Raw genomic sequence first — 18,161 nt, forward strand, 5'->3', positions numbered from 1 at the left:
CTTTCCTCGAATCGCGCAGCCCGGATGCGTCATATACGCAGAAGCCGGTTCGCGCATAAGTGCCATGTATAGCGAGCCCAGCGGGCACTTGCGCGAGGGTTATCTTTATTATCAAGAGGGTAACACCCTTTCCAAAAGTGACGCACGGAAACTTCATGAGGCGCAACAGGGTATTTTCTTCTCATTTCTCAGGTAAGAAGTTCCCGGTTGACTGCCGGGAGTGTCGAAAGCCATCGCGAAGCTCGCAAGTGGAGCTTCTCACGAAGGCTGTAACCAACGCAAGGACGGCACGTGAACTAAAGGAGAAAAAGCGCGTTACTGATGCACCTCCGCCCCATCGTCCGAAGGGCTTCTCTAGATAATTAAGCACATCACCTCAACAATTTTTCCGACATCACTTGTCTGTCGGAAAATTGTTTAAACACAAGCTTGACTGTTGGGGATCGGAATAACGGGATCGGGACGAACTGGCCGCGACATTAAATATTTAATTAATTAAATAATTAGTGGATGTTATAGGCGCGAGGCCCAGGTGTGACCAAAGAGCACCAAGGCAGTGGTAATGAGCTGTCATCAAAATCGCATTATGGGGTTTCACGTGCCAAAACCACGATGTGGTTATTAGAGACGCCGTAATGGGGGGACTCTAGAATAATTTGGACCACCTGCGCTCTTGGGCCGCCCCGAGCTCAACGACCAAGCCCTGGCCCTCCTGAGTGCGGCGATCGGGCCGTCAAGCTCGGCGTGGCGGTCCTGCGTGGGACTAGCCGGGTGGCGCGGGATCTCCCCTGCGTCTTCTCTGGACCTAATAAAGTTATTTCACTCACTCACTCACTCACTCACTCACTCACTCACCTGGGGTTGTTTAACATACACATAAATCTAAGTGCACGGGTTTTTTCGCCTTTGGCCCGCATCTAAATGCGGCCGCCGTGGCCGGGGCTCGATCCCGCGACCTCGTACTTTGCAATCTAACACCATAGCCACTTAAGCAACGTGTAATCAGCAGTCAATGGTTCATGAACTGTGAATTCCGAAGAGTAGATGAAACACGGCTGTACAGAGGCCTAAAACATTCGTCATAAACTGTGTCAAATATATATGTATTAAAGCTACGATAATGACACGTGATATGTGACACGACGCGCGATAGACATAAAAGATATGCAACGAGGGGCTGGTATGTTAAAAGATATGAGTGTCAGCAGCTCTAATGTCTAAGCAGGACCCTTGAACGCCAGACACGGAAGGCGTACTAGAATAGCAGGTCAATGCACCTGCATAGTGCTGTTGTATATGCGGTGCATGTTTGCGAAATCGCATGGTACTTTGCAGCATACTAAGAGAACGGTGGACATAAAAAAATGCGGCAGAACCCACCTCACGATGACCGTCAGCGGTAATGCGTTTAGCATTTAGTCAATACAGCGACACAACGTATTTACACCATCTAAACGAGTTGTGTATGAGGCGTGTACTGCATCGGCATTCCCCTTTCGCTCTTCCCTAAGAACACTCGGCGCCATCTGGCGCCGCCGCCGGGAAGCCTGCGCGTGACCTGCCATATGCATTGCGCGGCGGTGCGTGCCAACGCTGAGAAACGTGTCATGCGGCTACGGGGCTCTTCTCTCGCGCTTCTTTCTGGACACGCTGCGCCATCTAGTGGCACTGCCGAGAAGTTCGCGCGTGACTGCTGAGACGAGTGGCCAGCATAGACCGAGTGGCGCGTACCCAATACTACAAGTCGGCGTCAAAGAGTTTCTTCGAACAGCGGCTCCGACAAGACATTTTTGCAGTGGATGAAGTATATTTCCCGGAGAAGTGTTACTTCTAGTGTATACTTTCCTGTGCGACCATCACTACTGAATTCCATTTCAAGTAACGATGATGCCACAAAATTTAGCCTTCTCTGTTCTGAATTACGTGCTCGAAAAAAACTGTCCTCCGCATATATTTTCTTTGACAGGGTATTTCGAAGCGAAAACTGCCGACCACTGCGGCTAGGCTTCATCTTATTATTCAAGAAATGTGGGCATATCTTAGTCATTTAATTGTTGATTCCATTACTTTTGCATTCAATGGGGCTGGGTTAGCAACGACAGATCATTCCGACAGATAAAGAAACTGGACAGACCGATATCCAGACCCCCGCAGCGTTGCTCTATATCTGATGGGCGTTACACAAGGCTCATTTAAAATTTCAAAAGGCGCCGCGCGCTTAAGATAACGGTCTGCGCATTTTGTCGTGCATCGCAGGTCCTGCTACGTGGGAAAAGTTCGAAACCGCGCGACCTGCTTTTCTTCGTGGCCGTTGCGTCAAACGGAGCTGATCCACAACGCTACAGCCTTGGTAGCGGAAGAGTTGTGACAAAGCATGAACCTCTGAGCCACATATTGCGTTTGCAAAATAACGTTAAAGCCTTGGGATTTAGCCAAGAAGTATGAGAGAAGTACAGCCAGCATGCACGAAATGAAATGGAAAGATAAATTAATTGTGTCAAGGAGCTGACACAATCGGGCCTTGAATGTGCCCGATATTGAGCTGCTTAAAAGTTGATAAATAATGCGAAGAACAAAAAAGAAAAGTAGTTGTAAGTCAGCATTTTTTTTTTCAGCACTCTTTTCATATTGCAAAACTGGTACAATTATTTTTTTTTGGCAGTTTATGCAATATTTTTTTTCATTGTGCTCGCTGCAGCGCATATACTACAAGTGTTTAAACCGCAACAATCGGAACACGGCGTGAGCTGTTTTCAGGAATGTGACCATAATAATTCGTGACAAGAAGCGGATAAGCCTCTTAATTAAGTTAACTTCGCTCGTTATATATATATATATATATATATATATATATATATATATATATATATATATATATATATATATATATATATATATACACACCCTCAGGCGCTGTGCGCACAATAGATGTTCTCCCTAATTTGAAAGTGCACTTCTCTGCGAAGCCGGAGTACCAACTGCACATTATGGGGCTTGTCTCTTGCACATGCACGGTTTCATCGCGAGAGCTACGTCTAAATTCTCCGTGTCAAAATACAAGCAAACTGTGCTTGGACATCATGTTTGTAAAAATTAGAATGCGCTTTTTGTTGGGCTAGATGTCTTGTAGGAAAGCTAGTTTACAGTTATGAAAATGGTCTATCATGCATCCCTTGATAGGGCATGAAAACAAAGACCATCGATAAAAATAAACATAATTTAAACATGTCGCATACATCTTGAAACACTTCCGATTGAACCCGCGGTGGTGCAAATTTGAATACTATATGTTAAGTGTTTTATAAAATGCGCAAAAAAGCGGATGGTTGGATGTTTTCTCCTTGTTGCGGTCTTCATTGCTGTCGTCAGCTTTTCATTCTATTAAAGAAAAAATTAATCATGGGGTTTTACGTGCCAAAGCCACCTTCTGATTATGAGGCACGCCGTAGTGGGGGACTCCGGAAATTTGGACCACCCGAGGTTCTTTAACGTGCACCTAAATTTAAGTACACGGGCGTCGCGGCCGCCGTGGCCGGGATTCGATACCGCGACCTCATGCCTAGCAGCCCAACGCCACAGCCACTAAGCAACCAGGGCGGGTTTCATTCCTTTACCAAAATGCTTTAAATCAGGATATTTTCAAGCGACTTTATGAGTTCTGTCCAAGTACGCTAAATATAATGTAGTCGAAGTCTTCACACTACGCGTTCTTTTAGTGAGTTTCCGCGTGGAGTCCACGTTCTCTACACTGGATAAAACTCACTGAAGAATTCAAAAATTTGTGATCAATTTCGCAGGTGTGCGCTTTTCAATACGCTAAAGATGCAATAAGCGTGTCGAAACTCAATTGTTCATGTACAGAATCAATTAGCAGCTGAAGGGGTTATTAAATATTCCTGGAGTTGTGTAAGATCAAAGGCTTCTGCTATAACTGGAACATATCTCTCGCGATCAAGAAATTTGTTTTCGCTTTATTTAACCGATTTAAGGTTGCGGAGAAGCCGGCAACATAATGTTCCTGTTGCCAATATTTCCAGTACGTAATAATTAAATCAATGAGCTTCTTGCCACTATTTCTGTTTCAGCGAAACGGCGAGAAATGTGACGGACGTTGAGTGCAAATGTGATATTTCTTTCTACACTGACGCCGCCTGTGCATAAAGTGACCTCCGGTTAGGGGTACCTCGCAATAAGAACAAATATTGGCATGTTTGCGTTTTACAAGATATGCAAGTCGTGCTATGAAGAGTAACGCTTTCGCTCTGTGTTTTGAGTGTTCTCCTCGGCGTTGACTTTAGAACTCTGTGCCACACTGCCTGCTTGACATTTGTTCGCTACATTTAATAATAATAATAATAATAATAATAATAATAATAATAATAATAATAATAATAATAATAATAATAATAATAATAATAATAAGAAGAAGAAGAAGAAGAAGAAGAAGAAGAAGAAGAACTTCATCCGCCGCTGAAAAACTTGCTTTGCTTGTAGTGGGTGGTGGGGTATATATTATATCCATATGCAACGCGCTTTGGCGAGTATTCTATTCTTGGTAAATATTTCTATAGCGAGATAATGGAAAGGTAAGAGAACGCAAACGATACAACAGAATGCTCTAAATAACTTCTACTGGCCAGTAATAGTCAGCTGCGAAAGTGTTTAAAAAAGACATACACTGCTATTCAGTACATTTGGTTGAAACGACCGTGTTCTTTAACGCGGACGTGAGGCGTCTATAATGTTTGCTCGAAGGCATGACGGATGTACGCTTACTATAGGGGAGTGTGGTTGAAAGGCACGTAAGTGATAGCCTCAGTCAGAGGAGTTTCGATTCAAAATTATCTGGCAAGTGCGCCGCTGCAATGCACTCCGCTTGTCCCGACCACCTCGGTTTGGAGCCGTCCCTGTTCCTGCGCTGTGCTCGACAACTGCGCTGTCGCCCACCATGCACATCCTCCCAGGCACGAATCCTCCATCACTACGTCGTCTCGCCTAGTCCGCATCATGCTTTTGGATGTGAAACCCGATCAATACAATCCGAAGCAGTCTTAAGCTTCTCTGGAGCTACACAAACTCATCGGCCAAACCAAGAGCGACACATTGGTATGACGCCGCTAACAGCCTGTGGCTCAAAAATCAGCACGAAGCTTTCGCACCGCGTTTTCGTGAATTGAAAGTTGAATAACATCGTTAATAACGCAGTCAAGAACAAGAACTTGTGTATAAGACAGCCGTCAGTTTCCCTGTTGAACGAAGAGATCACGTTCATTGATTGCTCGTGAATATGTGATGATTTTTCACGCGTCAGGGGCCACATTACTTTCGTAATCACTGTCTATATACTCGTTTTCTTCCAATAAAAAACATTCAGTAGTTATATCCGCGATTGTCCTGTATTCTTTCTCGTGTTTCGTTTATATATACGCCGCCAAAGAATGGAGAGTTGAATCTATCAGGAACGTCACATCTATAGCCACGGGCGTACCACCACATGGGCGCACCCGCTTAGTGCACTCTGGCCGTACTCCAGCAGGCGCACATTTCTCGGAGACTTAAGCCAAACGGCGAAGGAGGACATTGTTGGCGCTTTGATCACTGGGAAGCAAGAGAGGCAAACACGAACCACGAATTAAGGACCAGCGCGCGGCGTCGTCCGTGAACACAGCCACGCTTCCCAGCACGCACAACGTTAGGGGGCCAAGCACACGGAACAAGGCCGCCGAGGCTTGCGTGTTTGTGTACGCCGCGTCGGAACAGGACCGGGAGGCGCGCGCGCGGACCTTTTTTATCTCCCCGCGTCGCTTTTTTGTGCGCACACGCGCACGAACGCTTTCCACCGGAGCGAGGGTGGAAAGAGCGCCGAACAACGTTCGGCAACATTCCTGCCGGGTCCAGCCAGGGCCCGGCAGGCGCTTCTGCCCGCAGACACGGCTGGGCGGTCAGGCTAGCCGTCCGAAGCGGCGCGGCGCCAAATCAGCACCGCGGACCCTGTGGGAGAGATTCGATTTGAGAGCGCCGTGCCGCTCGACCGTGTATGTGCACCCGCGAAAACGATTTTTACGGAAAGGAGCGCCACTGAAAAGGCTAAATTTCCGCTGTTACCCCAGATAATGCAAGGTTCACTGTTATTTCTTTTGGCACACAACTCTCGAGTGTGCGTGCGCGTGTGTGCGTGTGTCGAAGTTCCTGTCGGCAGCTGGGCCATGGGACTTCATGGGACCACGACGACCGGACGCACATCACTAAAATCACTCGTGACCTTACGTGTATACCACCGCGCTTCGTCTTCAAGGATCGCGGCACGCCCTTGATATACCGTTCGCTATATACAGGCCTGCGGGCTTGAAAGCTATATACAGGGTGTTTCAGCTAATTTTAGCCAGAGTTTAAAAATATCCCTATGCACTCGAAGACAACACGACCAAATGCATGTTGCTCATTTTTGTATGTAGCGTGTCACGCAATCTTTTGTATTCTGCCTAATTAGATAATTAGTCAATATTAATTAACCAACTTCCGAAGCAACGTAGTTAGGCAAAAAAATTCCAATTAGGAAGTTGTAGAGCGCCTGGCAAAACGTGCGATTAGACAGTTTCTAACTTTCTATCTATTAAGTACTTCTATTTTTCAGCTTACTGCGGATGACTGTGAAATACAAAAATAAAATACCACGTGACATACCCGCTTGCACGCCGTCATTGGAGCGCTCCCAAACTGTACGCGTACAAACGCACACATAGCATCTAGCAGGGCGTGCTGCCGCTTAAAAGGCGACAGGGCAGTGACGAAGGCGTTGGCTGTGCGATTTATGCCAGCGATGTGCTTCCCTCGCGGCGGTAAGCAGTAAGCTGAAAAACACTCATACTTGATAGATAGAAAGACAGAAACGGTTTATTTGGACGTTTTGCAAACCGCTCTACAACTTTCTAATTGGAGTTTTTTCCTATTTTTGTTGCTTCAGAAGTTGGTTAATTACGCTATACTAATTAACTACTTAAGCAAAATACAAAGATAGCGTACAACACTACATACAAAAGTGAGCAACATGCATTTGGTCGCGTCGTCGTAGAGTGCATCGGCATATCTTTAAACTCTGGCTAAAGTTAATTGAAACGACCTGTATATAAGATTCAACCAGTCGCATCATCGCTTTAGCATCCTCAAATCTATGGTCCTTTCAAAAGTACCACCTGCACCCTGACCTGCGTCCTGTCAGCTTGCGTTGACTCCTCTCTCACCGGCTAGGTTCACTATGCATATATTACATGTGCGTTATACACCTCAAGGAAAGTGGAAGTCCAGACCGTAGTCAATATAGGTCAGAGAGAGAAGAGAGAGAGAACAAAAAGGGAAGCTAACTAGATGGGATTATCGAGTTTGCTACCCGGCTCTGGGGAAAGCTAAAAAAAAACGAGAATGAAAGGCCAAGAAAGAAAGAAAATACATCATCGAGGCAAGCTCAACGCAAGCGCGCAATAGAAAAAAGGATCACGCTGAAGGGTAACAGTATTTCGCACAAAGCAACTGCTTAAAGTAAGCGCGCCACATTCCTCGTCGAGCCGCTTTTGTTGATTCTACCTTATGCACACGAAATGGCTGTACTTAGCGGAACACTCCTATATACACTCGAGGGACGCCAGCACTGTATTTAGTGCGCCGGATGTACGCATGGTAGCACTTCGAGTCAACGTATAGTGCGCTGGTTGCTCGGACTGGAAGTGATCAGCAGTAGGCGAACGATGGAAACAGTAGCCTGCATGGCGCCAGTGTTTCTGCACATACACTTGTTTTCGTCGGGGTCTTTATTCGGAGCTTATTCGTCCACTGCTGATCCCTTGAGCGTTATCAAGATGGCTCATTTGAGGACAATTAGCGATAGAGAGAGAGAGAGAGAGAAAATAATGCAGAGAAATGCAGGGAGGTTAACCAGAGGTAGTTCCGGTTGGCTACCATGCGCAGGGAGAAGGGTTAAGGGGGATAAAAAGAGAAACACAGTGGAAGGGGGAGATAGAAAGAAAGGGAAACAAGCACGAACAAAGCGCGTACACTACAGAGCGGTAGGGGGCGGGATTCTTAGAGTCTGTCGTGAAGCCCCGTAGACCGCAGGAACCTTAATAACGCGAGTAAGGCCTTCAACGAGGATGTTCTTTCGGAACATTGGCCTAAAGGTTTTAGTTCTGATAGTGGACGATTGTCCAACTGGTCCAGTACTCTGCACATCACTTGTCTCTGAGCACTATATTGCGGGCAGACACAGATAATATGTGCGAGTGTCTCGTCGATGTTGCATGTGTCGAACGTGGGGCCATTCCAATGAGGAAAGCGATAAAAAATTAGCGATCAAAAAAAGGAAATGCAAGGAGGCTAAAAGCACTTCTTGTTGGGCTAGTTGGTAGCTGTTCATTATAAAATATGAAGACGCCAAATAAACGGACACACACAAGAGAAGAGAACGGGACAGGGCGCCCTGTCCCGTTCTCGGACAGGGCGCCCTGTCCCGTTTTCTTCTCTTGTGTGTGTCCGTTTATTTGGCGTCTTCATATTTTATGATGGCAAGAAGGCTAAACCGAATGACGCCTGGTCTGCTACCCTACATTTGGGAAGAGGTAAGAGAGAAAGCGACGCCAAGTGTGACTAGCGCGCAATGCCGCTGGGCACTTCGAGTCTCGCACGGCGTGCGAGTGTCCGTGCCACCAACTGGGGAGGACAACTTTCCGGGGAGGCTTGGCTCTGCATCGCGAAATGCTTGGGCCCGAGACGACGAGCCAGTGACACGGGGCAGCAGAACGCTCTCGACACAATTCTCGACATGTCAGCTCTTACCGAACGTCATAAATAGGACAACCGACTATATACTTCCTCCGAGGTCGCAGCATAACAAAAGAGAGAAACTAGAAAATACGCGAGAGGGAATCGATTTCCCCGAAGCATGTGCGCGGTATATATTGGAGCTATCTAATTTGCACGATATGGCACGTTAGAGTGGCATTGGCGTAGCGCTGCTAAGCTCGAGAGCACGGGATCAAATCCCAGCCGCGACGGCCGCATTTGGATGTGGGCGAAATGCAAAACCACCCGTTTACCGTGCATTAGGTGCACGTTAAAGAACGCCAGGTGGTCAAAGTTAATCCAGAGTCCCCAACCAAGGCGTGCCTCAATATGATATGATGGTTTCGGCACGTAGAACTTCAGAATTAAATTAAATTAAATTAATTAGCTTACTTTTCTTATCTTTCGCAGTAAATGCGGTATGCAGACTATGTTCCTGACTGCACATTAAGAAATGAAACGGGTGCCACTCATAATGACATCAGAGAGGATGCGAGTTAGGTGTGCATGCGTGCTTTAATATGGCGACATGCACCGCAATGACATGAGCAAGAGCGCCTCCTATAGAACGCCTGCAGGAAATGCATATAGTAGTGTGAGCAAAATGAGAACAAGGTAACAGCGGGAGTCAACGTTTCGACAAGTGGACTTGAAAAAGACAAGTCCACTTCTCGAAACGGTGACTCCCGCTTTTATTTTGTTCTCATTTTGCTCATCGTCTTGAATTTCCATCTCCCGCCTTCGCCGTGTTTTCCTTGGATATAGTAGCGTGGCAACACGATCAACTGAGCGTAAAAGCGGCGCTCAATACGCGGTTCCCAATTTGGAGGTCCCCGGGAATAGACCATCGGGCAAGACGGGATGCAGTAGCCGAGGCGCGCAGTTTCTCACAGCTGCATGTGAAAGTCTGCGAACGGACGCAGTCAGGTCGTTCGGTCTTTGTCAGCGCGAGGCCAGCGTGAGAGTAGCGTTAATTCCTCGTCGGCAGCGTGTAGCCGGCTGTTGCATCGCGCCGGCCAGTCCGGACCGTCTTTGTGTACAGGAGCGCGTGCGATCGGTCACCATCCATCGCTCGCGTAACGGAGCGTGTAGGCTCTTCCCGCGCACAAGCGGGGCTTTTGTGCAGACCGCGTGATTAGTTACGGGCTGTCTTGTTCATCACCGCTAACAAACAGGCTAAGTGAATTCCTGTGCGGGCCGCGTCTCTCGCCGGAAAGGCCGCGCGGAGCCATACGACCCCTCGCACTCCCTTCCTTCTCACGACGCGGTCGGACCGCGCTCGGCGACCCCGGCCGGCGTCACGGTTCGCCCAGCCCAGATGAGCGCGCGCGGTGTACGCGTAACAATAGGCGCGCGCGTTTCAAGCCGCACAACACGGAACTCGGAGACCTCATACCGGGACACAATTTTCCCCATACCACGCAAGAAAGCACGGGGTCCCAAATTCGTTCCCGCGCATCCACGCCCACCTTCCACGTGCGGTCCGGAACGGCAGCGGCCGCGCAATCGCCTCCCGCAGGCGCGCTCGTTTCTCCTCTGCCGAGTTGATCCGTTCGTCTCACAATCCAGAGAGCGGAACTGTACATACACCGCGCCCAGTACATGGGGCGCGGTGTCTTTATTTCCTTCTTCTTTATTTACGTTCTCGAAGGTGGGTCCCCGGTGGCTTACCGTGCCGCCCGGCCCCCCTCAGCTCGGGAAGGTGGGCAGGAACGCTCTCTCGCCACAAAGGTATGCTCTTCGCTCGCGCAGCGACAGCTTCTCCGCTAACATACTCGCCCTACCCTCCACCACCGCAGGCACTCGTGCAGACACACATTCGCGGCCTCCCGTTTTTATTTAGTCACAGTCGTCCGCCCCTCCGGGTCTGTTATGATTTACAAACACGCCGTCTCTTCGCGACCTGCCACGCATGCTCCCTTCTCGCCGCGAAGTCACCTCGTTCCGGGGCACCGAGCATGCGGTGTTCGTGCGCCTGGCCCTGAAGGCCTAGGAGCAACGCACGGCGACGATAAACAAGTCGTAGGTTGAATAACGCACTCGTGTTTGGGGAGAGCGGGGCCCTCGATATAAAAACGCGACCCGCCCATATACCCACCACCCACCGCGAATACTAGGAGGTGGTAGCGTGGTGGACCGAGGCGAACGAGCTTGTGGCAACGGCTCAGCTGTGTATTCCGCATTGCATCTTAATACTTTTGCGACTACACAACGCGGCACAGGAATTCCCGGAACCGCCGCATTGTGCCTATTCCCCGCGAAGTGGAGAGTGTTCTTTCTATATTTGTGTCTGTGCGGACGGCTTAATAGCGGCGGGGATCAAATGCGTGCCGGCTGCCAATGTCGGTACGTGGGCGGCTGGAAAAGAGACGTTAACACCGCACGCCACATGTCCTGGTAGGCTGCCCATGGGCTTTCAATTTAGTTCGATTTCTCTTTGCTTTGTTCCGTTTTTCTGCTTCTTTTGTTGAGTAAAGATCCACGCAAATTCGCCGCATACTCGAATCATACGTATAACTGTATTGAATGCCTACTCCTGCTGAAAAGGGATTGCCGTAGGTGACGGTATAACTGGAGATTGCTGCCTGAACGTCTCCTTGTTGCGAATTTTTTTTTTTAAATTACAGTAGTTGGGAAACGAAAACAGAAAAAAAAATGAGAGAAAAAGAAGAAACGGCGGAAATGCATCTTTCTGTAGACCGAGTGCTATCACAAGAAGCCAACAAACAATGACACCAAGGATATCATAGGGGAAATTCCTTGTACTTCTTTATTGAATTAAAGATATGATAAATAAATGTAAATGAGAGTGGATGAAAAAACAACTGGAAGCAGATGGGATACGAACCCACGTCATGACATACGCGTGCGATGCTCTTACCAATTGAGCTACCGCGGCGCCGAGTGCCTAATATATACCTAGTGTGTCAAATGCGGCAAGCAGGAAAGAAAAACAGTCGGTGAAGAAAATCAGGGCGCGCTTCTTCCACAGACGCGATGTCATGCCGAATACGCGGGTTTTCGCGAGAACGCCGACGCTAAATAGCGTAAGGTTAAGTCAATTAATAAGACCACCTGGTGACGCCGACAACTTGCGACTTTTCTCGTGCCGCTGAAACGCTCAAGTGTCCGCACTGTGCGAGCGACTCGCGGTGTTCGCAGCCAGAGCCTTCAGGGACTTCCTGGCACGCAAACCACCGCAACTCCTCTTTTAGAAACAAGTCGGATTCAAACTTGGACCAACGGTAGATACATAAAGGTATAAGCGCTGTGCGAAAGGTATGAAAAGGTCAACAGAAATTGTAACGCCTTCACAACGGTGCCCATGCTAATCGTGTGCATAAACGAATTAGCGGTAGGAGCGTTTGTTGGTTTGATTAATTAATTAATTAATTGATTGATTGAAATGTTCGTCGTCCTCCATATAAAATGCGCCACGCCACAGGTCTCACCAACGGCATCTTCATTATTACAGGTTGCACATAGATCAGTGATGCGAACAAAGCATCGCAATAAATAAATTCTCCTCCTCCTCGTCCACCTCGTCCTCCTCAGACAGTTTATAGGAAAGGCGCGTTCGAAAGCGAGCGAAAATTCCATTTTTCCACGAGATCTCATCTAAGACACCCAATAATTTTCTCCTCAATAGTTCAACAACTTTCTCGTCTTGACACGAAACGAAATGTGATCTTTCGATCACGTTCGCCATCATGAGTAGTGCCGAATAAGCCGTTCTGTGCTCCTCAATGCTAAAGCACGATCGAGTGCGCGATCTACGCCGGAGCACGGCACGCCATCCCTTGTTCCCTCCTTTTGTCTGCTTCCCTATGGATGCCCACGTCAGTACGCAAATTCACACAATGCACAAACTTCTCGAAATGCAGAAGCAGCAACGTTCCCTTTCTCATTCAAATCGACTGAATGGCGCCGGAAAAGCGCCCCTGTTATGCGTCGGTTCTCTAAGAGGGGGGCTGGGGACAAAATATTATGAACTTTATCAGGGGCTGCTCAGCGGCGCGCACTCCTGCAGGCATTGTGATAAGCCTCTCCACAGATGCTCCTTCACGAGCCGCGATCATAACCGACGGAGTGCGCAAATGTACTGCCACATCATACGGAGAGACAGCTGACGTGAGCGGGCCTCAGAGCTCGTTGCGCAAGGGAGGGTGGTTGGTCATCCTTAGTGAAATGGCACAACCATTGGCACAACCAACCTCTAGGGCATAGGCCAGGAATCGGACGGTAGGAGGGGTCAAGGAGGTTCTTACTTTCTTTTTTTGGTACTGTAATCCTTAGCAGGCCTTTACAGGAGTGAGCAACAGGTACAGAGGTGGAACATTTAACAAAACGTATGCAAAAACACAAAGAACAGTTACTACAGTGAACTCTCACTTGAGTGAACTTCAAGGGACCGAAGGAAATAGTTCACTTAACTGAAAGTTCACTAAACTGAATATTCACTAGACCAACATAAGACATGGCATACAGAGTCAAAAGTCTGAAGTGCAATTCATGGAGCAAAAGATATGGCATCCATAGTGTTAGAAATGTGTGAAATTGAATTTGTACATATCAACAAGCACAAGGTTCATAACAGTTATAATGCTGCCTTTCTCACTTAGAAAAAAATCTGTAACCTTCTTCTGCACTTGTACTGTTAAAGCACAGGAAGTAACGAAACTGTCCAAAGAGTCAATGTTTTTGTACACTTCTTCCGGCACAGCTTGCTGTTGAGACACAAAGTCTCTCAACTTTTCAATGTACCCTACAACCTCAGCTACAACCTCATCCCTCCAGGTTCTCGCTGCCTCTTGGTCGGCATCCTTGCTTTCGCCGCAAATGCCAAAATCGTGTAAGCCATCGACTGCTTGCTTCGAACCCGCGAACGTCCACAAGAAGAGAAAATTCCTTCGCTTTGCCCTGTATTATCGGGCCGGACACTGGAATGTTTTGATATCGTAGGTCGCGAAGCCATACCGCAACGGCATCGTCCACTTCTTTGAAGTACCCCGTGCAGAGTCGTTTCCTGGCGGGATTCATCGAAGTTTCTCTTTCAAGCTTCGATTTTTGTTTCACGATCGTTGACAACGTCGACGGTGCAATTGCATAGTCCTTTGCAAGGTCCACTTGCCTTTGACCGTTGTCCAGGCGCTGAAGGATTTCCAGCTTGTCCGAGAGAGACAACCGCTTCCGTTTCGTCACACTCATCTCGAAAGTGGGTACGCGAATTGCCGTTGTTACGTAAAACTGGAAGGCTGAACGGAGCCGATGAAAAACACCCCACGTGTGTTGTAAAAAGGAGCCTTGGTTCTCTGAGTGAGTTCGTTAAACCGAAATATTGACTGTTCCGAAATTTGTTTAAGTGAAACATTTTTGCATAGACTCTATAAAAAAACTGCCGGGAATTTTTAAAAAGTTCGTTATTCTGAAATATTCGATAAACCGACGTTCGTACAACTGAGAGTTTACTGTACTATGCCCTAGTATTCTGGATGCAACGAGGTAAAAAAAAAATCAACATTTCGTCAAGGAAAACAAACGCAACTTTTGTACACACAGCTCTCAGTTTTACACTCATACAACATAGACATAAAAAAAGTCGGGCTCCACTCCACGCTGTGAAGGTGGTTGGCCAGCGAAGCCATGATGTCGCCTGATCCCATAGACCTATATGACGTAGTCTTGAACGATTGAGCAAATGCAATACATGAAATGAGCTTATTGCCGCTCATCGTGTTCACGCTGCTCTTCGGGAGTCCTAACTATACGTGGCCTTCTCATATTGCTATCACAAAACCGATAAAATCAATTGCTAGGCGGGTTATTCCTTTACATATGAAAGTGTAGTGACGTCGCTCCCTGCTTCGTATGCTACAGTTGCCATTTCCCGGCAACTGCAGCTTATGCAATCGCAATTTTTACCGGGAAACGCATGCTGCGAACGCTACGGTGCTTCGTGTTGTTCGAAAGCGCCTTATCGTCTATCACGTGCTTTGGCACTTTTTTTGTGCTTTTCTTTATTGAAACGAATATTGGGATGCGTCTTGCGCGTAATTCCAATGCAGATAAAAACTTTTCGTTTCAATTCGTGGAATGGTTTTCTGTCGACTGTTCTGTCTACTGAGACGAAGAAATACGAAAATGAAACTATGTGGTTTCACGTGCTGAAACCCCGATCTGATTATGAGGAACGCCGTAGTGGGAGACTTCGGAAATTTCGGAAAGCTGAGGTTTTGTAACGTTCACCTAAATCGCCGTAAATGCATCCCCGCATTCAACACTCATGCTATCACGCGGTAGATTGTTCCAGATTTCCACGACATAGGGGAAAAAAGAGTTTCTGAGAGTCGCAGCTTGAAATATACAACGTGATGCACTTGGTATGTGTTCTAGATGAGTACCGATAGGGTGGCAATGTTGTGGTACAACTTATACATAAATTTCAAGAAGAAAAAACGTCTGCGTGATTTTCCAGTAAGCAGAATTTAGAGCAAAGTAAGTTGAAATCGAAGTAACAAGTGTAAATACTGAAATTAAAGAGCTATTTGGGAAATTAAAGCTTTCCGCATTTCTTCACTTCGCGCAGGCTGCTTTCTGGCTGTGAGAAACAAGTAAGCCAACAGTAAAAAAAAAAAAAAGAAAAAGACAATTAAATACCAGCTCAGTAATTGAGCCACGTACACCAGTATAACTGTTAATCCGGCCACAAAAAAGAAAGCTCACCCGATACATAGTTAAGAGGGATTCAAAGTGAACGAAGGCTGGCCTGTCAAAAGCGCTCCCTGTGGGCTTAAGAGACCGTAACGATTCTCCATCAGCGAATGACAAGCAATAAGCGAGACGCTTTGCAAAGGCGGAGGCTTAGGCAATTTGTTAGCAACATTTTAACCGTGTATGTATTTAACCGAATTGTCCTTGTCTCATTCCAGTTGGCCGCCCTGATATACCATGGCAGAGAGAGAGAGAGAGAGAGAGAGAGAGAGAGAGAGAGAGAGAGAGAGAGAGGGTAGTTCCCGCATCGATATCGCGTGGTTTCAGGGTGAGTACAACTTAAGCCTGTACACATTTTTCTATTCAGATTATTTGTTTTTTTGTTTTTATATGTAAATATATTTAAAGCTATTTTATTGAAAGACGAAATGAAAGCGGCAGTTCCCTGCAAGCTAGCAGGCAATTATTTCTTTTAGAAGTACAGAATGCTGGGCGAGTTGGTACACCACATATACTGTATTCTTCGTCAGTAATTATAACTTCCGGATGAAGGGGCAAGGCAGAGCTATTCCTACTTCGTAAAACGCAACTGATACTGGTTCTAGAAAATCACGTGCTCCTCACGTACAGTAATGACAGCTCTGCGCAGGCGCAGATGTTTATAGCAGGGTTCTAGAAGACCGATGCGCGCGCGATGGGTGTACCACATGTGAGCTGGCACCACACATTTTCCAAAGCACTCAGCCTCGGCACCACATCCAAACTGCAGCACCCCTTCGCCGACCAGGCACGAATTCCGGCCCGTCAGGGACGAGAGGTGCTTGAAAACAGCCGAGCGCGGACCCACGCGCGAAACAGATAAGAAAGGAAACGCAGAGGTCTGGACGGCGGGCAGACTCCACGTGTCTGAATACTGTCTCATCAATACCGTGCAGCATTGCACACGCTGAAGCAGGCGTAACGCAGGTAACGAAGGGCCGCGTTTGCCAAGCTGCTCAACAGCTGCTGGCACCAGCTTTAGCTTAAACCCTGCTGCACAGCTTTAGTGCGAGATGTATATATAAAAAAAAGTAGTATACTCACTTCCTTTCTCGCCGACGGCTGGGCGGAAGTTCTCGTCCACGACCGTCCCTTTAAAGGTCGCTCTTCCACGTGTGGTCGTTCCAGACCTGTGTGGCTTCCCCTTCAAGCAGACAGCTGCGGTCGTACGCGTCGCCAGAGATCTTAAACGTGCCTTGGACAGTCACACGTGCGCCTATAGCACACCCCGAGGACGAACGGACATTGAGACGTTCGGTTTTATGTAACGCCGAGAGACACGTCCTCCCCACACCATGTCCGAAGCGCATAATAAACAAACAAGAAGCCAGGTGGACGGCTTGCCCTACGTCTCCACCATTACGTAGACGTCCTTCGTGCAGCTGCCATACTAAACGAGGGATCAAAGCAGGAGCTTTACCACGAGGCCAGGCTAAAGTCTTTTAGAGAGAAACGAAAATAAAGAAATACTCGTTCGTCGGGTTGCTCCAACCTGCTTTACAATAATATGACACTGGAGTGCTCTGACGTTCGAGAACTTGCTCGAGATTGTGGTCAAGACAGGCGACGCTCTGACAAAGAGGTAAGCAAGGAGGGTTGTGGATTCGCGAGATGCTGCTGCTGATTCGCTGGTCCTAACACCTCTCGTCTGGCATTCCCAGGATCGACGCCATTGTTGTCAACTCCTTGTTCCCCAGCATGCTTTTTTCCCCGCGTTTACATTGAAGTCGTCCGTGACTACAGTATGCTGAGTTTCCACCTTTCTTATTGGTAATTCAACATCTTAATAAAACTGTTCTATACTCACGCCATGTATCCGGGCACCTACGGGCGAGACTGCAAGTTCTGCCCGCCGGACACGCCCAACACTTTGCGCCATATGGTGCTGGAGTGCAGAAATAACCGTGAAGTACCACTGTCATCATCACCGCCAGGCGATAACATGCAGGAAGAAGCGGATGCAGAGGAAGAATCGGAAGACCAGTGGGAGGCTCTGCTGGTGACGCAAGACCCTGACAACCAGCTACGGTTGGTGAACAGGGCTCGGGCGGCGGCAGCGAGCCATGGCTACCTGGACTGAGGAGGCCACCCACCTTAGGGCTCAAGAAGCCTGGTCTAGCAATAAAGTTTATTTCTCTCTCACTCCATGGCGATGGCTGGAGGTTAGAGCGTAGGCTCTTACTGCCTTTAATCTATATCTCCTATTTAGCTTTATTACGACGACTGCTACCATCTCAATAATGCTAGAATTCATCAATGTTGCCCCCTATGTCCTAATGGATTAGAAATTCTACCCCATATTCTCTTATATGGAACACCTCTGTGGCAGAGGACGAGACCATTAGTCAGGACTGCGCAAGCCTGTCCAGTTCCTCTAACCTCACTAAGGCCAATAATATCCCAGACAATGCCTAATAATTTCCCAACGAGCCCTGTAGAGCTAACCTCACCCGAGACGGTTCGCGTGTTAAACATTGCCAGGTACAATTTCCAGTGGCGGCCTTCCCAGATCCAGAGATTCTTAGCTCTCTCTGCGTCGCAGGTCTGACCGCCGCTTTAGTCAGTTGCTCCGTAGTCGC

At 47.8% G+C, this 18,161-nt stretch overlaps 2 protein-coding genes and 1 long non-coding RNA gene across 9 annotated transcripts in view; 2 read left to right on the forward strand and 1 right to left on the reverse strand.

The window, feature by feature from the left end:
• The window catches only part of LOC142571483 (uncharacterized), an 83,831-nt gene extending 66,123 nt beyond the window's left edge, over window positions 1-17,708 (forward strand). For both annotated transcript variants that reach the window (XR_012825887.1, XR_012825886.1), the window contains 2 exons: window positions 15,762-15,871; window positions 17,531-17,708. This is a non-coding gene — a long non-coding RNA (uncharacterized LOC142571483). The remainder of the gene's footprint in view (window positions 1-15,761; window positions 15,872-17,530) is intronic.
• Window positions 1-18,161, reverse strand: part of by (focal adhesion protein tensin) — a 392,943-nt gene that overhangs the window by 340,240 nt on the left and 34,542 nt on the right. The gene's annotated exons all lie outside the window — the stretch shown is intronic.
• Window positions 1-18,161, forward strand: part of LOC142571482 (transport and Golgi organization protein 2 homolog) — a 206,500-nt gene that overhangs the window by 67,951 nt on the left and 120,388 nt on the right. The window lies entirely within an intron of this gene.

The sequence above is a fragment of the Dermacentor variabilis genome, chromosome 2 (assembly GCF_050947875.1).
Source record: "Dermacentor variabilis isolate Ectoservices chromosome 2, ASM5094787v1, whole genome shotgun sequence".
NCBI lineage: Eukaryota > Metazoa > Arthropoda > Arachnida > Ixodida > Ixodidae > Dermacentor > Dermacentor variabilis.